Genomic DNA, 16,917 nt, shown 5'->3' with positions numbered 1-16,917 from the left:
GAGAGAAGAGAGCTGAGGAGGCTGGGTGGGACAGTTGGGACACTTCTAAGTTCTGATACCAGAACACCCAAGTGGTTAGTACAGCCATTTTGGTAGGGTGGTGATAGGTCAATTCCAGTGTGGGAAAACCCAAATGCTGTAATAAAGAATTTATCTCTGTACGAGGAGAGGGGTGAGAACGAGGGTGGGGTGTAGACTATATGGCAATAAGGTGGAGAAATCATTTTTAGAGAACTGGGTAGCTGTTGAACTAGTCTCTAATTCTGAATACACACAGATGTTCCAGCCTCTTTTCAGGAGAAGCTGATGCAGAGTGATTATGGGAAGGCCAGGACATACAAGCTCCATTTTTGGTCTAAGAGTTGATTGGAGGACTCCTCTGCAGGAGAGTCATAACAGAATGTTTATACAAACCACCACAAACCTACTGTTCCTGTCTCAGGCCAAAGGCATATTCTTCCTAGAGAACTGTGTCTGACAGCCTTTTGGTTTTAAGACTCTCAGCTTTGAGTTTTCTTGTTTACTCCAAGAAGATTTGTAGAACTCCCTAGGGAGCCTTTAGAGAGATGCTAGGGAGCACGGAGGCAGGGAAACTGTTGTGAAGAATACTAAGGACACACCTTTTTTGTATCTTATCATTACTTCTTACCTGGCAGGAAAAAAAATGGAGAGGGTAAGGCGTTTCCTAGTTTGACAACCTAAATGTCTATCATTTGAAAATGGAACTGGATGTACAACAATGCCTAAAGGCATTTTTGTTGTTGTTCCCATAAGAACAAAGTGATGAATAAAGTATAAGTGCCTTAATATAGTCATCTTTATTTAGAGAGGGAATTTCTTTTAAAATATGGGTATCATGGTCTCTGCTTATATGGAAGTAGGAAAAGGCAGAAGAAATTCCATTTCTAACAGAGGCAGAGTTTGTTTTTCTGCTGATTTTCTGAAAGCAATAGGTTCTCTTTGGTTCCAGAGGAAGGCAGGCATTTCCAAAAGGAAAACAGAGAAGGAGACAGAGATCACCTGGAGGAACCTAAACTATCCTGTATGCAGGTCTAACCATGCTTTCCATATGGTGCAGTTATCCTGAGACCAACGATGATTCAGGTGCTACGAAGTCTCTGTAGATATTACTGTAGTTCAATGTTTTAGAAAGAAAAATAAATCTGAGGATGATTCTCTAGAGCTATGCTATCTGATATGGTAGCCATTAGCCACATGTGGCTGTATAAAGTTAAATTTAAATTACCTAAAATTAAATGTAATTAAAAGTTCAGTTTCAATAAATAGAAAGGCATCCCATGTTCATGGATTGGAAGACTTAATATTGTTATGATGACAATACTACCCAAAGTGATCTAATGCAATCCCTATCAAAATCCCAATGGCATTTTTTGCAGAAACAGGAAAAAAAGATACTAAAATTCATATGGAATTTCAAGGGACTCAAAATAACTAAAACAATTTTTAAAAAGAAGAATAAAAATTAGAGGACTCACACTTCTCAATTTCAAAACTTACTACAAAACTACAGTAATCAAAACAGTGTGGTACTGTCATAAGGACATACAGACTAGTAGAACATAATAGAGAACCCAGAAATAAACTTTCACTTATATGGTCAATTGATTTTTGACAAAGGTGTCAAGACCATTCAATGGGGAAAGGATATCTGTCAACAAATGGTGCTGGTGAAGCTGGATATTCCTATGCAAAAGAATGAAGTTGGACCCTTACCTTAATAGCATATTAAAAATGAACTCAAAATGGATCAAAGACCTAAATGTAACAGCTAAAACCAGAATATTCTTAAAAGAAAGTGTAGGGGGAAATCTTCATGACACTTGGGATGCCTGGGTGGCTGAGTCGGTTAAGCGTCTGCCTTCTGTTCAGGTCATGATCCCAGGGTCCTGGGATCAAGCCCTGCATCAGGCTCCCTGCTCAGTTCGGAGCCTGCTTCTCCCTCTGCCTCTCTCTCCCCCTGATTGTGCTTGCTCTCTCTCGCTCTCTCTCTCTGACAAATAAATAAAGAATCTTAAAAAAAAAAAAATCTTCATGACACTGGATTTGACAATGATTTCCTGGATCTGACACCAAAAACATGGACAACAAAATAAAAAATAAAATAAATAAAATGGATTTATCCTCTTCAGGCAAGGGAAACAAAAGTAAAAATAAACTACTGGGACTACACCAAAATAAAAAGCTTTTGCACAGTGAAGAAAACCATCAGCAAAATGAAAAGGCAACCTACTGAATGACAGAAGATATTTGCAAATGATATATCCAAAAAGAGGTTAATATCCAAAACATATAAAGAATGTACACAACTGAACACCAAAAAACCACAAATAATCTGATTAAAAAATGAACAGAGGGGGGCGCCTGGGTGGCTCAGTTGGTTAAGCGGCTGCCTTCGGCTCAGGTCATGATCCCAGGCTCCTGGGATCGAGCCCCGCATCAGGCTCCCTGCTCAGCAGAGAGCCTGCTTCTCCCTTTCCCTCTGCCTGCCGCTCTGCCTACTTGTGCTATCTCTCTGTCAAATAAATAAATTTAAAAAAAATCTTAAAAAAAAAAAAAAAAAAAGAACAGAGGACCTGAATAGACATTTTCCAAAGAAGACATACGGATAGCAAACAGACACATGAAAAGATGCTCAACATCACTAATCATTAGGAAAATGCATATCAAAAACACAATGATATATCACCATATACCTGTCAGAATGGCAAGTATCAAAAAGATATGAAATAACGGGGCGCCTGGGTGGCTCAGTCATTAGGCGTCTGCCTTCGGCTCGGGTCATGATCCCGGGGTCCTGGGATCGAGCCCTGCATCGGGCTCCCTGCTCCACGAGAGGCCTGCTTCTCCCTCGTCCACTCCCCCTGCTTGTGTTCCCTCTCTCGCTGTGTCTCTCTCTGTCAAATAAATAAATAAAATCTTAAAAAAAAAAAAAAAGATAGGAAATAACAAGTGTTTGCGAGGATATGGAGAAAAAGGAACCCTCATGCACTGCTGGCAGGAATGTAAATTGGTGAAGCCACTGTGGAAAACAGTGTGGAGGTTCCTCAAAAAATTAAAACAGAAATATCATATGATCCAGTAATTCTACTACTGGGCATTTACCCAAAGAAAACAAAAATACTAATTTGAAAAGACATATGCAGCCCTATGTTTATTTCAGCATTATTTACAATAGCCAAGATACGGAAGCAATCTAAGTGTCCATCGACAAATGAATGGATAAAGAACATATGGTATACATTTACAGTGGAATATTGCTCAGCCATTAAAAAGAATGAGATCTTGCCATATGAAACAATATGGATGGACCAAGGGTATTATGCTAAGTGAAATAAGACAGAGAAAGACAAATACCATATGATTTCACTTATATGTGGAAACTAAAAAACAAAACAAACAAAAAAATAAATTAAAAAAGCAGAAACAGACTCACAAATACAGAGAACAAACTGGTGGTTGCCAGAGTGAAGGGGTTGGGGGATGGACTAAAAAGGGATGAAAGGAAATGGAAGGTACAGGCTTCTTTCCAGTTATGGAATAAATAAGTCACAGGGATGAAAGGTACAATATGGGGAATATAGTCAATGGTACTGTAATGGTGTTGTATGGTGACAGATGATAGATAAACTTGTGATGAGCACAGCATATAGAGCTGCTGAATCACTATGTTGTACACCTGAAACTAATGTAACATTGTGTCTCAACTATACTTCAATAAAAAATAAAAGAAAAAGATTTTAATTTTTAAAAAGTAATAAAAAATGAAAATGGACATACAAAATTAAAAAAACGTTTGCATATCAAAGGACCCTATCAACAGAGTGAAAAGACAACCCACTGAATGGGAGAAAAATATTTGCAAACCATGTGTCTGCTAAGGGATTGATGCCCAAAATATATAAAGAACTCCTACAACTAAACAACAAAAAACCAAATAACCTGATTCAAAAATAGGCAAATGACTAGAAAAGACTTTTCTCCAAACAGGCAAATGGCATAAGCATGTAAAAAGATGTTCAACATCATTAGTCATTAGGGAAATGCAAACCCAAACCACAATGAAATATCACTTCACACCCATTAGGATGGCCATTATGAAGAAAACCAGAAAATACTCTTTTGGGGAGGACACAGAGAAATTGGAAGCCCTGTGCATTGCTGGTGGAAATGTAAAATGATGCAGCTGCTGTGGAAAATAGTTTGGTAGTTCCTCAAAAATTTGAACACAGAATTACCATATGATTCAGCAATTCTACTCTTAGGTATATACCCCCAAAAACTGAAAGTAGAGACTCAAATAGATACTGGACACATCACTATGTACACCACTTGTACACCATAATATTCATAGCAGCACTATTCACAGTAGCCAAAACATAAAAGCAACCAAAGTGTCCATCAACAGATGAAGAAAGAAAATGTGGCGTATACATACATTTGATTATTACTCAGTCACAAAAAGGGACTAAATTCTGACGCATGGATGAGCCTTGAAAACATGCAAGACACAAAAGGATGAATATGGTATGATTCCACTTGTATGAGGTACTTTCAACAGGCAAACTCACAGAGACAGAAAGTAGACTAGGTGTTACCAGAGGCTGGGGAGGGGGAGAATGGGGTTTTTGTTTAATGGATATAGAGTTTCTGTTTGGAATGATGAAAAAGTTCTGGAGATGGATAGTGGTGATGACTGTACAACACTGTAAATGTACTTAATGTCACTAAATGGTACATTTAAAAATGGTTAAAATGGTAAATTGTATGTTATGTATATTTTACCACAATTAAAAAAATGTTTTAAGTCATTTCCTCAGGTTACACCAGCCATATTTCAAGGGCTCAACAGCTACATGTGGCTGGTGGTTACCATACTGCACAATGCAGAGTAGAGTATTTCTGTCACTGCAGAAAGTCCTATTGAACAGCGCTGCTCTAGAATGACATTAAAGACTACCCGATCCTGTTTTTAGTAGCACCGCCCTATGTGCTGCCTCTAGCTGCCTTATCCCTCATTCCAGCACACCACTGTCCTGCCTACTCAACCCAACAGCTTCTCTAACCACTGTAAACTCCCTTAATAGTATAAATTTTAAAGTTTACAATATTATTTCACAAGTGCCATTTCATTTAATACTCAAAACAACTGATGGGGGGTGGTAGTATTCCTTTTTCTTAGGTGTAAAAACTAAGGTCCATAGTTTTATTAATGGGGTTGGGATGCAAACTCTTGATTTTGAACTTTCTGTTCTTTCCACCTCTGTATCACACTGCCTCTCAAAAGGATTTATCATTTTCATCACACTGACGTCACCAGAAAGTATTCACTCAGCTGCATATGATAATATCCTGGGGGCTGTGCAGAGGTGGTCATCATCTCCTTAGGAGTGTCCAACCTCAAACATGTATCCTCAAAGGCTTCCTTTTCCAATTTCCCCATTTTAATCAACAGTAGCTCAAAATTTTTATTTTTATTTTTATTTTTTTTATTATTTTTTTTTAATTTTATTTATTTATTTGAGACAGAGAATGAGAGAGACAGAGAGCACATGAGAGGGGGGAGGGCCAGAGGGAGAAGCAGGCTCCCTGCCGAGCAGGGAGCCCGATGCGGGACTCGATCCCGGGACTCCAGGATCATGACCTGAGCCGAAGGCAGTCGCTTAACCAACTGAGCCACCCAGGTGCCCAACAGTAGCTCAAAATTTTTAGTTATTTAATCTCAAAATTTTGTAAAAATATTCAATTCTCTCCTCCTTTAACCTAGTTATATTTAAACAAATAACCAAGTCATACTGTAATGGTGCCCTCACATCCACCTTTTCCCTTTTGTTACTATGGATGGTAGTCTGAACTAGATTGTCATTCATATAATCTTAGACATTACACTACTAACTGGCCTCTTGCTTGTACTTTTCCTCCCCTCCTAAAGGCTGCCACCAGATTAGTCCTTTGTACCTCCAAATCTGTCATGCTATTCCCTTCCCCAACATTTTATTTTTATATAAAAACATTTTTTACGATCACGCTGAGCTAGTACCCGGGCTTGGAATCGGGCCGCAACCTCAGCTGCGCCTGCCGCCTTTCACCGCCTCTGGACCATGGACCCCCGCAAAGTGAGTGAGCTTCGGGCCTTCGTGAAAATGTGTAAGCAGGATCCGAGCGTTCTGCACACCGAGGAAATGCGCTTCCTGCGGGAGTGGGTGGAGAGCATGGGGGGTAAAATACCACCTGCCACTCATAAAACTAAATCAGAAGACAATATCAAGGAAGAAAAAACAGATAGTAAGAAGGCGGAGGAAAACATAAAGACAGAGGAACCATCAAGTGAGGAAAGTGATCTAGAAATTGACAATGAAGGTGTGATTGAACCAGATACTGATGCCCCTCAAGAAATGGGAGATGAAAATGTAGAGATAACCGAGGAAATGATGGATCAGGCAAATGATAAAAAAGTCGCTGCCATTGATGCCCTAAATGATGGTGAACTACAGAAAGCCATTGACTTGTTCACAGATGCCATCAAACTGAATCCTCGCTTGGCCATTCTGTATGCCAAGAGAGCCAGTGTCTTCATCAAATTACAGAAGCCAAATGCTGCCATTCGAGACTGTGACAGAGCTATTGAAATAAATCCTGATTCAGCTCAGCCTTATAAGTGGCGAGGGAAAGCACACAGACTTCTGGGCCATTGGGAAGAAGCAGCACATGATCTTGCCCTTGCTTGTAAACTGGATTACGATGAAGATGCTAGCGCAATGCTGAAAGAAGTTCAACCGAGGGCCCAGAAAATTGCTGAACATCGGAGCAAGTATGAGCGAAAACGTGAAGAGCGAGAGATCAAAGAAAGAACAGAAAGGGTTAAGAAGGCTCGGGAAGAACATGAGAGAGCCCAGAGGGAGGAAGAAGCCAGACGACAATCAGGAGCTCAGTAGGGCTCTTTCCCAGGTGGCTTTCCTGGGGGAATGCCTGGAATGGCAGGAATGCCTGGGCTCAATGAAATTCTTAGTGATCCAGAGGTTCTCGCAGCCATGCAGGATCCAGAAGTTATGGTGGCCTTCCAGGATGTGGCCCAGAACCCAGCGAATATGTCAAAATATCAGAGCAATTCAAAGGTTATGAATCTCATCAGTAAATTGTCATCCAAATTTGGAGGTCAAGCACAATAATGCCCTTCTGACAAATAAAGCCCTTGCTGAAGGAAAAGCAACGATCCCCTAATGGATGTCGCAATAATACAAACCAGTGTACCTCTGACCTTCTCATGAAGAAAGCTGGGGTGCTGTGAAGAGAATCCCTACCCCTCTGCCCCACATGCAACTGAAACATTCTATAGTGGTTTGCCATTAGGGTAGTCATTCAGATAATGTTTTCCTACTAGGAATTACAAACTTTAAACACTTTTAAACCTTAAAAATATTTAAAAACATATTAAAAGGGTGTGTTAGTCCCTACATTTTTCTTTACTAATCATTTCAGTTTTTTTCCTTTGGATTAATTGGGCAAGGAAGATACTTCAGTGTGGAAGATTTATTGCTCAGTTTGAGTGAAATAAAGGTTTATTAGTGGGAGGCAAATATAACATTTAAATAGATGAAGTTTGAGTTGGAGATATGGTTTCTGAGGCATTTTGACTTGTCTTCTTAAATGCTTTATTTTTTAAACACAATTTATTTGGATAAAACCATTGGGACCACCAGTATTGCAGTAGGACCTGGGTAGGGACCGGAAGTGCTTGGCAGGGCAGCAGCAACCTTACTCCTTTTATATAGTGTGCACCCTTGTGCAGATGCATTTAAATCTTACACTGTGGTGAAGGGATGATTTTTATAATGCTGCAGTAGAATTGGATTACTTAGCTGTGTTCTTGTCTGATATAGAAAATAAATGTTTGCATTATTTCCACATAGGGGGAAAAAACAAAACAAAACATTTTTTAAGTATAAAGTATTTTTTAATACTTTTAAAACTGATTTCCCATAAATTCTCACTAAGGTAAGGTTTTCCTTTTAGTGCCGCATACTCATATTTGTTTCAGGTTTCCTCTCTTGTATTCATTCCCTTAGCACAATGAATGGTATAAAACACGTAGCTGTCACTCAAATAATGAAAGAATAAATGGCAGGCAGGCATAATAAAAACACTAAGAAAATAAATGAAAAATAACGTATCTCCCATGAAAAAAGTACGGTCAAGAATATATTCTTTTTGTGGATGGGAGAATAAGTTTAAGTACTGAGCTATTTTAGGAAGGAAATGATAGTTCTACATTAGAAATTTATTAATGTATATCCCTATTTTTTAAAGTGTTTTTTTTTTTTAATTTGAGAGAGAGAGAAAGTGCAAGTGGCAGGGGGAGGAGCAGAGAGAGAGGGACAAACAGACTCTGTGTTGAGCATGGAGCCTGATGTGGGGCTCGATCCCACAACCCCCTGAGATCATGACCTGAGCCAAAATCAAGAGTCAAACACTCAACTGACCGAATCAGCCAGGCGCCCCCCTCCCCATTAATGGTCAAAAAAGGAAGATCACATGATTATCACCAGATGAAGAAAAAATATTTAATAAAATTTAACCCTCATTCATTTATGATTAAAAATAACTTCAGTAGACCAGGAATAGAAGGGCATATCCTTAACCTGATAAAAGATATTTATCAGAATCTATGGCGGGTGCCTGGGTGGTTCAGCTGGCTAAGCATCTGCCTTCGGCTCAGGTCATGATCCCAGGGTCCTGAGATTGAGCCCCACATTGGGCTCCCTGCTCGGTGGGAAGCCTGTTTCTCCCTCTCCCTCAGCCCCTCCCCCTGCTTGTGCTCTCTCTGTGTCTCTCTCTCAAATAAATAAATAAAATCTTAAAAAAAAAAGACTCAATGGCAATATAGCAGCTTTAGAAGCTTAGAAGCATTGCTATTCAGGTCAGAAACAAAGTAAAGATTTCTCTTATTATGGCAACTATTTCCAGAACAAATAATAGTAGAGTTGGTAGAAGCTCAAAAGAAAAAATAGCACTCATATTTATACCATTAATAGTCAACTGGAAAATTTAACAAAAGCTGTGCAACTATTTTTTAAAAAAATTTATTTCAGAGAGTACATGAGCATGTGGGGGGGAGGGGTAGAGGGAGAACGAGAATCTCAAGCAGACTTTTTTTTTTTTTTGAGAATCTCAAGCAGACTTTGTGCTCAGCGCAGAGCCGGACGTGGGGCTTGATCCCATGACTCTGAGATCATGACCTGAGCCAAAATCAAGAGTTGGATGCTCCATTGACTGAGCCACCCAGGTGCCCCACAGGTGTAAGTGTTTTTATGGAAAAAATTATAAAATATCCTGAAAGGGTATAAAAGAAGACCTGAATTAAATTAATAGTATATCATGTTCATGGATAGAAAGATTTAATATTGTAAATATGGCAATTTTCCCCAAATTAATCTTTGAATGCAATACAATTACAAACAAAATCCCTACAGAGGTTCTGCTGGAATTTGAAAAGTTGATCTCATCTGGAAGAAGGACTAGAAGAGTCAAGATATTTCTATAAAACAAGAAAAAGGTGGAGACTTGCCCTCCTAGTTTTAAAGACTTATAAACCATAATGGTGGTACTGACTGGCCCAATGGATTAATGAAACAGAACAAAGAACCATGAAACTGACCCATATATAGGGAAACCTGATTTACAAAAATAAATTCCAGACAGATCAAAGATATAAATGTATAAAGTAAAATAAAACTTTAAGAAGAAGAAAATCTAGGTATATATTCCTTGTGACCTCAGGGTAGATAAGGCTCTCTTCCCCGCCCCCACCCCGCCCCCGCCCAGATAGAATTGTAAGTCCTCTTGTTGACAGTTTAACCCAACAACAAAGTGGTTTTTAAAAAAAAGACCAAATGGGGCGCCTGGGTGGCTCAGTTGGTTAGGCGACTGCCTTCAGCTCAGGTCATGATCCTGGAGTCCCGGGATCGAGTCCCACATCGGGCTTCCTGCTCGGCAGGGAGTCTGCTTCGTCCTCTGACCCTATCCCCTCTCAGGTGTTCTCTCTCTCTCATTCTCTCTCTCTCAAATAAATAAATAAAATCTTTAAAAAAAATGTAAAAAAAAAAAAAAAAAAGACCAAATGACAAATCTTATATAGAGATGAAAGTAACTCTTTACCCCACCAAATTACAAGCCTTGGCCTATTATTAGGGCAATTGATTGTTCTATGCAATAAAACTTAAAGCACATTTGCTATAAAATGTATTCCAGTGGACTTATTTTAAATTTTTAAATTTTGGAATATTTCAAACATACAAAAAAGTAGAGACCGGGCGCCTGGGTGGCTCAGATGGTTAAGCGTCTGCCTTCGGCTCAGGTCATGATCCCAGGGTCCTGGGATCGAGTCCCGCATCGGGCTTCCCGCTCCTTGGGAGCCTGCTTTTCCCTCTGTTTCTCTCTGTCTCTCATGAATAAATAAATAAAATCTTAAAAAAAAAAAAAAGTAGAGACTAGTACAAGTAAATCTGATTACCACCACCCAGTTTCAACACAGGCCAATATTATATGCACATCTAGGAAGAATTTCTTAAATAAGATATAAAGCATAAAGGAACTAACTGATAAATCTGTCAGAAAAAGAATTTCTATACAAATGAAAACATTATAAATGAATTTAAAAGATAAACTACAGATTGGAAGATCTGCAATATACATAGCTGACAAAGGATTCATATCAAACCTGCAAATAAATAAGAAGCAATCAGAAGAAATAAGGAGAGAAAAATGGGCAGAGAATATGAACATGGAATTCAAAGAGGAAATTCCAATGTCTAATTAATAAATGAAGAAATGTTTAACCCCTTTACTAATAAGAAAAATGAAAAATAAAACAAGATAGGATTTAAAACCCATCGATTTGGCAAAAATAAAAATTATGCATCTGTAAGACAGATCAATAAATTGTGGTATATTCATATAATGGACTACTATACATCAATTAAAATTAAAGAAGCACAACTACACACATCCTGGATAAATCTAGAAGCTGTAATATTGAGTAAGAAAAGCAAAGGAGATGACAATCACAGTATGTCATGTGTATAAAGTCTAAACATGCAAAAATAATACTATATTGTATTTAATATATATATATTGCAAAGATACACAAATATAATAAATTCAGGATAGTGGTTACTTTTAGGGAAGGAGAAAAAGAAATGGGATCCAAGAGGGATACAGAAAGAGTTTCAACCATATCTATAATGCATTATTTCTTTTATTCTTTTCATTTTTTAAATTTTTTAAAGATTTTATTTATTTATTTGACAGAGAGAGAGACACAGCGAGAGGGGGAACATGGCAGGGGGAGTGGGAGAGGGAGGAGCAGGCTTCCCGCGGAGCAGGGAGCCCGATGTGGGGCTTGATCCCAGGACCCTGGGATCATGACCTGAGCCGAAGGCAGACGCTTAACGACTGAGCCACCCAGGTGCCCTATTTTTATTTTTAAAAGATTTTATTTATTCATTCACTTGAGAGAGAGCAGGGGGAGGAGCAGAGGGAGGGGGACAAGCAGACTCCATGCTGGGCTCAATCTCATGACTCAGAGATCATGACCTGAGCCGAAATCAAGAGTCGGATGCTCAACCGACTGAGCCACCCAGGCGCCCCTGTATTATTTCTTTTAAAAATGAGTGGAATTGGGGCGCCTGGGTGGCTCAGTCGTTAAGCGTCTGCCTTCGGCTCAGGTCATGATCCCGGGGCCCTGGGATCGAGCCCCGCATCAGGCTCCCTGCTCCGCGGGAAGCCTGCTTCTCCCTCTCCCACTCCCCTGCTTGTGTTCCCTCTCTTGCTGTGTCTCTGTCAAATAAATAAATAAAATCTTTGAAAAAAAAAAGAGTGGAATGTACCCAGGCGTTTGTTAACTATTCTATTTTTCTTTATGTAACGATTTCTTAAAAAACAAAAAACCCTCAAACAACTGAGCAGAGACCAGGATCACTTACCAAGATAGTTCTATGTTGCATAAGGGTGGAGGTCAGCCTCTGCTTACGACCACCATTCACCGTCAGTTCTTCTACTTTAAGGGTGCTAATAAAACTATAGCTCCAAGTTGTAGGTGCTAGAACAGGTTATGTGATAGATTCTATGCACTTCCACAGTCAGTCTTTTATCACATTGCGCCATTTTATTTCCTTCTTGGTATTTAACATAAGCTGAATTTATTTAGCTTATTTCTGGGTTTTAAAAATATTTATTTATTTGAGAGAGCGAGCAAGCAAGCAAGCAGGGGAAGGGGCAGAGGGAGAGGGAGAGAGAATCCCAAGCAGACTCCCTCCTGAGCATGGAGCCAGACTCGGGGCTTGATCTCACGACCCTGAGGATCATGACCCAGCAGAAACCAAGAGCCAGACGTTCAACCAACTGAGCCACCCAGGTGCCCCTATTTAGCTTATTTCTTTACTTGGTTACTCTTTGTCTCCCTTTAACTAGAGCGTAATGTCCATAAGGTAAGAGATAGTATCTGTATCATTTACCACAGAATTCCTCGTACATGAATGGTGCCTGGCAAACAGTAAGTGCTCAATAAATATCTAATGTTAAATGAACATTAGGAGTCAAGCCTATCAGCATAAATTAAGGGGAAATGTCTAACTCTTGCAGAAAAGCCCAGGTTACATACTGCTGTAAGTTCAAGTACCAATCTCCGGGAGGCGTCCATGTGGAAGAGACCGGCCACAGCTACAACTAGAACACTGAGGCAGGGAGAGTGGGAATGAAGAGAAAATACAAAATTGTATTTGGAAACAAAATTTCTATTAACAAGATATAGAAACTTCAAGCCTCTGGATTCTCTACAGACACCTAATTAATTACCCAGCACAACCATCTCATTCAAGTTCCAACATGAGTCAGGGATATGAACTTTCTAAAAACCTAAATAAAGCATGTCACTTAATCCCTTTTTCCAGGTTCAGGTTTAGGAAAAAAACAGAAGAAGAAAGAGAACAGGGAATGGAAAAACAAGAAGACACATCGAATGTATTGCTTTTTTTTTTTTTTTAAGATTTTATTTATTTATTTGAGAGAGAGAGATAGCAAGAGCAGGAACACAAGCAGCGGGAGTGGGAAAGGGAGAAGCAGGCTCCCCGCAGAGCAGGGAGCCCGATGTGGGACTCTATCCCAGGACCCTGGGATCACGACCTGAGCCGAAGGCAGCCGCCCAACGACTGAGCCACCCAGGCGCCCCGAAATGTATTGCTTTTAACACAGTTCCTGACTAATCCTGAGGAGGAGAACGGCATGCCTGTAGTGGGTATCTGGAAAGGCTCTTCCCCCCCGGGGCTGTGGTGAAGGCTACCACCCACCTTTAGGTAATTATGGCACTTTCTTAAAAGGCCCTGTAGAGTAACAGTGGTTCAAATGGGCTCTGGGATTAGGCTTCTTGGGCCTGAATTCTGACTCCATTTACTACCTGTGTAACCTTGGGCAAGTCAATTAATGGTTCTATACCTCAGTTTCTTAAATATAAAACGGAGGCTGATAATGGTACCTACTGAATAGGACTGTGAGGATTAAATGTTTTCATACATGTAAAGCTCTTAGAATAATACCTAAGACACAGCAAGCCCTCAATAAATGGTAGCTTTTTTTTTTTAAGATTTTATTTATTTGACAGAGAGAGACACAGTGAGAGAGGGAACACAAGCAGGGGGAGAGGGAGAGGGAGAAGCAGGCTTCCCGCGGAGCAGGGAGCCCGATGTGGGGCTCAATCCCAGGACACTGCGATCATGACCTGAGCCGAAGGTAGACGCTTAACGACTGAGCCACCCAGGCGCCCCCATAAATGGTAGCTTTTATTTTAATTACTCATCTGGAAGAGAGGGACATTAATGCTTAATTCTTTGAAAAAAACTGCTTGCCCTGGAGACTTGGATGACTAAATCATTAGCCAATGAAACAGAGACAACACAAAACAGTGGGAAAGCAGTAGACCAAAACTCAAAATGCCTGTTGGGGCAGAGACTGCCAGTTACTTCCCAGTACCCAGTTTCCTCCTCTTCAGGAAAAGAACTTTGATTTTTAGCTGGGTACATTTTTGTCTGACTAAGTGACTACTATATTTCCAACCTTCTCTGCAGCTAAGGCAGCCATGCAACTGACACGTCAGCAGAAGTTTTATGTAAAACCTCAAAGAAATCTTTTTAAAAGTGTGAGGGGGATCCTTTCTGTCCTCCTCCTCCATTATGCTGTGCAGCCAACCCAGGATGGGGCCACATCCTGTGATACTGGAGTAGTGAGCCAGAAGAGGCCTCACTTGGTGGAGCCCTCACACTAGTGTTGGACTGTCCATTTCTGGACTGTGATGTGAGAGAATAAAGCTTTATGTGTGTAGGACTTTGTAGATGGGGTTCACATTCACTCAAACTTAATGATATATCTGGGTTCTGACCTATTATTATTATACAACTGCAGATAAAATAGTCTTTTTAAGTGTGAAAAATATCTCAAAGAGTTGTGGGAATCAAGTGAAATAACACATCATAACAGCACTACGTAAAATGATGATGTGGGTGCCTGGGTGGCTCAGTTGGTTAAGCCACTGCGTCTGGCTCAGGTCATGATCCTGGTGTCCCAGGATCAAGTCCCGCACAGGGCTCCCTGCTCAGCAGGAAGTCTGCTTATCCCTTTGACCCTCCCCACTCTCATGCTCTCTCTCTCCCCCAAATAAATAAAATCTTAAAAAAAAAAAAAAAAAAAGATTTAAAATGATGATGTAACCGTTATCAATGGAAACAAGAGACACTCAGAAAGGAAATGCAGGTGTGATAATGATCAATGAGAAACACAAAGATACAGATTTAGAAAAGGATTAGAAAAAGTCTAGGAATAGACACTGTACTATGAGAGGTTCTTACAGAAGATCACGAAAGCTGATCACTCAGGAGAGATAATAAATACCCTGTATCCTGAATCCTGTAAAATACATTACTAAATTATCTTGATAGGAATCTCATTATGTCCCATTCTCTGATCCTGATTCATTGTGAATTAGATGAATTTTGCCCTTCAAATCCCAATGTCTCCCTTTCTATATTCTTCCTGTGATTACCCCTAATCTTTTTTTTTTAATTTTTATTTTTTGACAGAGAGACACAGCGAGAGAGGGAACACAAGCAGGTGGAGTGGGAGAGGGAGAAGCAGGCTCCCCACTGAGCAAGGAGCCCGATGCGGGGCTCGATCCCAGGACCCTGGATCATGACCTGAGCCGAAGGCAGACGCTTAACGACTGAGCCACCCAGGCGCCCCAGTCCCTAATCTTAATAATCAAGTCATACTTCTTGACTTTACCGCAAAGCAGAGCTAACAAAACTTCTAGCAATGATAAAATTTTTTTCTACCTACTCTTGACAATATGGTAGCCATTACTCCCATGTCGCTATTAACCACTTGAAATGTGGCTAATGTGACTGAAGAATTGAATTTTGAATTTTACTTAATTTTAAATAACTTAAATTTAAATAGACTCACATGGCTATTGGCTACTGCTTCTGGACAGTGCAGCCTATAGAATGAGCTCTAGGAAAGAGGAGGAAATTGTCATTTCCTCATTCCTATTTGATCTCATTTCTTCATAATACCTGTGCAAAAATGCTTTCTCTTAGCCTATTCCTGATTGCCTTACATCCTTAGAGAGTCCCCATATTTCCCTATTTGGGATTTGAGTAATTATTGCCTTCTTTTCAGAGGAATAAGCAGATTTGTTCAAAACACACACACACACACACACAGTTCTGAGACAAACATCCTTCAGGTAAAGCTTTACTGAACACACCAGAATGACTGGATTCAGTGAATCCACCAAAAAATGCACAAAAGATGATTACTTCCCTGAAAAGGACAGACTCTTTTTTTGCTTTTTCGTCTAAAGACATCAGAAGTTTGGGCACCTGGGTGGCTCAGCTGGTTAAGCGTCTGCCTTTGGCTCAGGTCATGATCCCAGAGTCTGGGATCAAGCCCCACATCGGGCTCCCTGCTCAGCGGGAAGTCTGCTTCTCCTTCTCCCACTCCCCCTGCTTGTGCTTTCTCTCTCTCAAATGAGTAAAATCTTAAAAAAAAAAAAAAAAAAGACATCAGAAGTTCAATTATCCTTCTTGATAAGCCCTTATATATTCAATATAAGACTAGTATGTTCTAATTAAAAAAAACAGGTCGAGAAACAGGCAAGTTCTGCTCCTAGGAGAAGATTAAACTAAAAGAAATGGCCTGAAGCGAGGGGGGTGGGAGGATGGGTTAGCCTGGTGGTGGGTATTGAGGAGGGCGCGTTCTGCATGGAGCACTGGGTGTTATGCATAAACAATGAATCATGGAACACTTCATCTAAAACTAATGATGTAATGTATGGGGATTAACATAAGAATAAAAAATATATATATAAGCGTAAAAAAAAAAAAAAAAAAAAAAAAAATAAAAGTAAAAAAAAAAAAAAAAAAAAGAAATGGCCTGAAGCAATGTTACTAACCACGGAAGGCTTGGTATAGTAAATAAAGCTGTCAAAATAAGAAATCTGTCCGGGTGCCTGGATGGCTCAGTCGGTTATCTGCCTTCCGCTCATGTCATGATCCCAGGGTCCTGGGACTGAGCAACATGTCGTTGGGCACTCTGCTCAACGGAGTTGAGAGGGAGCCTGCTTCTCCCTCTCCCTCTGCCCCCCACCCCGCTTGTGCTCTCTCTCTCTCAAATAAATAAATAAAATCTTAAAAAAAAAAAAGCAATCTGTCAAGTTGAGGAATTAGTATCTTCATGATGGGGGATGGGAAGTTGGTTAAAATAATACTGCAGGTAATTTAACTTCTCATGAAGGACTAATACCGCTCAACAATGCTAACTCAGTCTCAAGAAGTAAAACTCAACAATTTACTG

At 40.0% G+C, this 16,917-nt stretch overlaps 1 protein-coding gene and 1 pseudogene across 3 annotated transcripts in view; one reads left to right on the top strand and one right to left on the bottom strand.

Moving 5' to 3' along the window:
* Window positions 1-16,917, bottom strand: part of SMG6 (SMG6 nonsense mediated mRNA decay factor) — a 233,067-nt gene that overhangs the window by 66,446 nt on the left and 149,704 nt on the right. The window lies entirely within an intron of this gene.
* Window positions 6,120-7,187, top strand: LOC110593279 (annotated as a pseudogene).

The sequence above is a fragment of the Neomonachus schauinslandi genome, chromosome 15 (genome assembly GCF_002201575.2).
Source record: "Neomonachus schauinslandi chromosome 15, ASM220157v2, whole genome shotgun sequence".
NCBI classification, from domain to species: domain Eukaryota; kingdom Metazoa; phylum Chordata; class Mammalia; order Carnivora; family Phocidae; genus Neomonachus; species Neomonachus schauinslandi.
The sequence above is the reverse complement of the archived record's forward strand: the minus strand, read 5'-3'. Positions and strand labels throughout refer to the sequence as shown.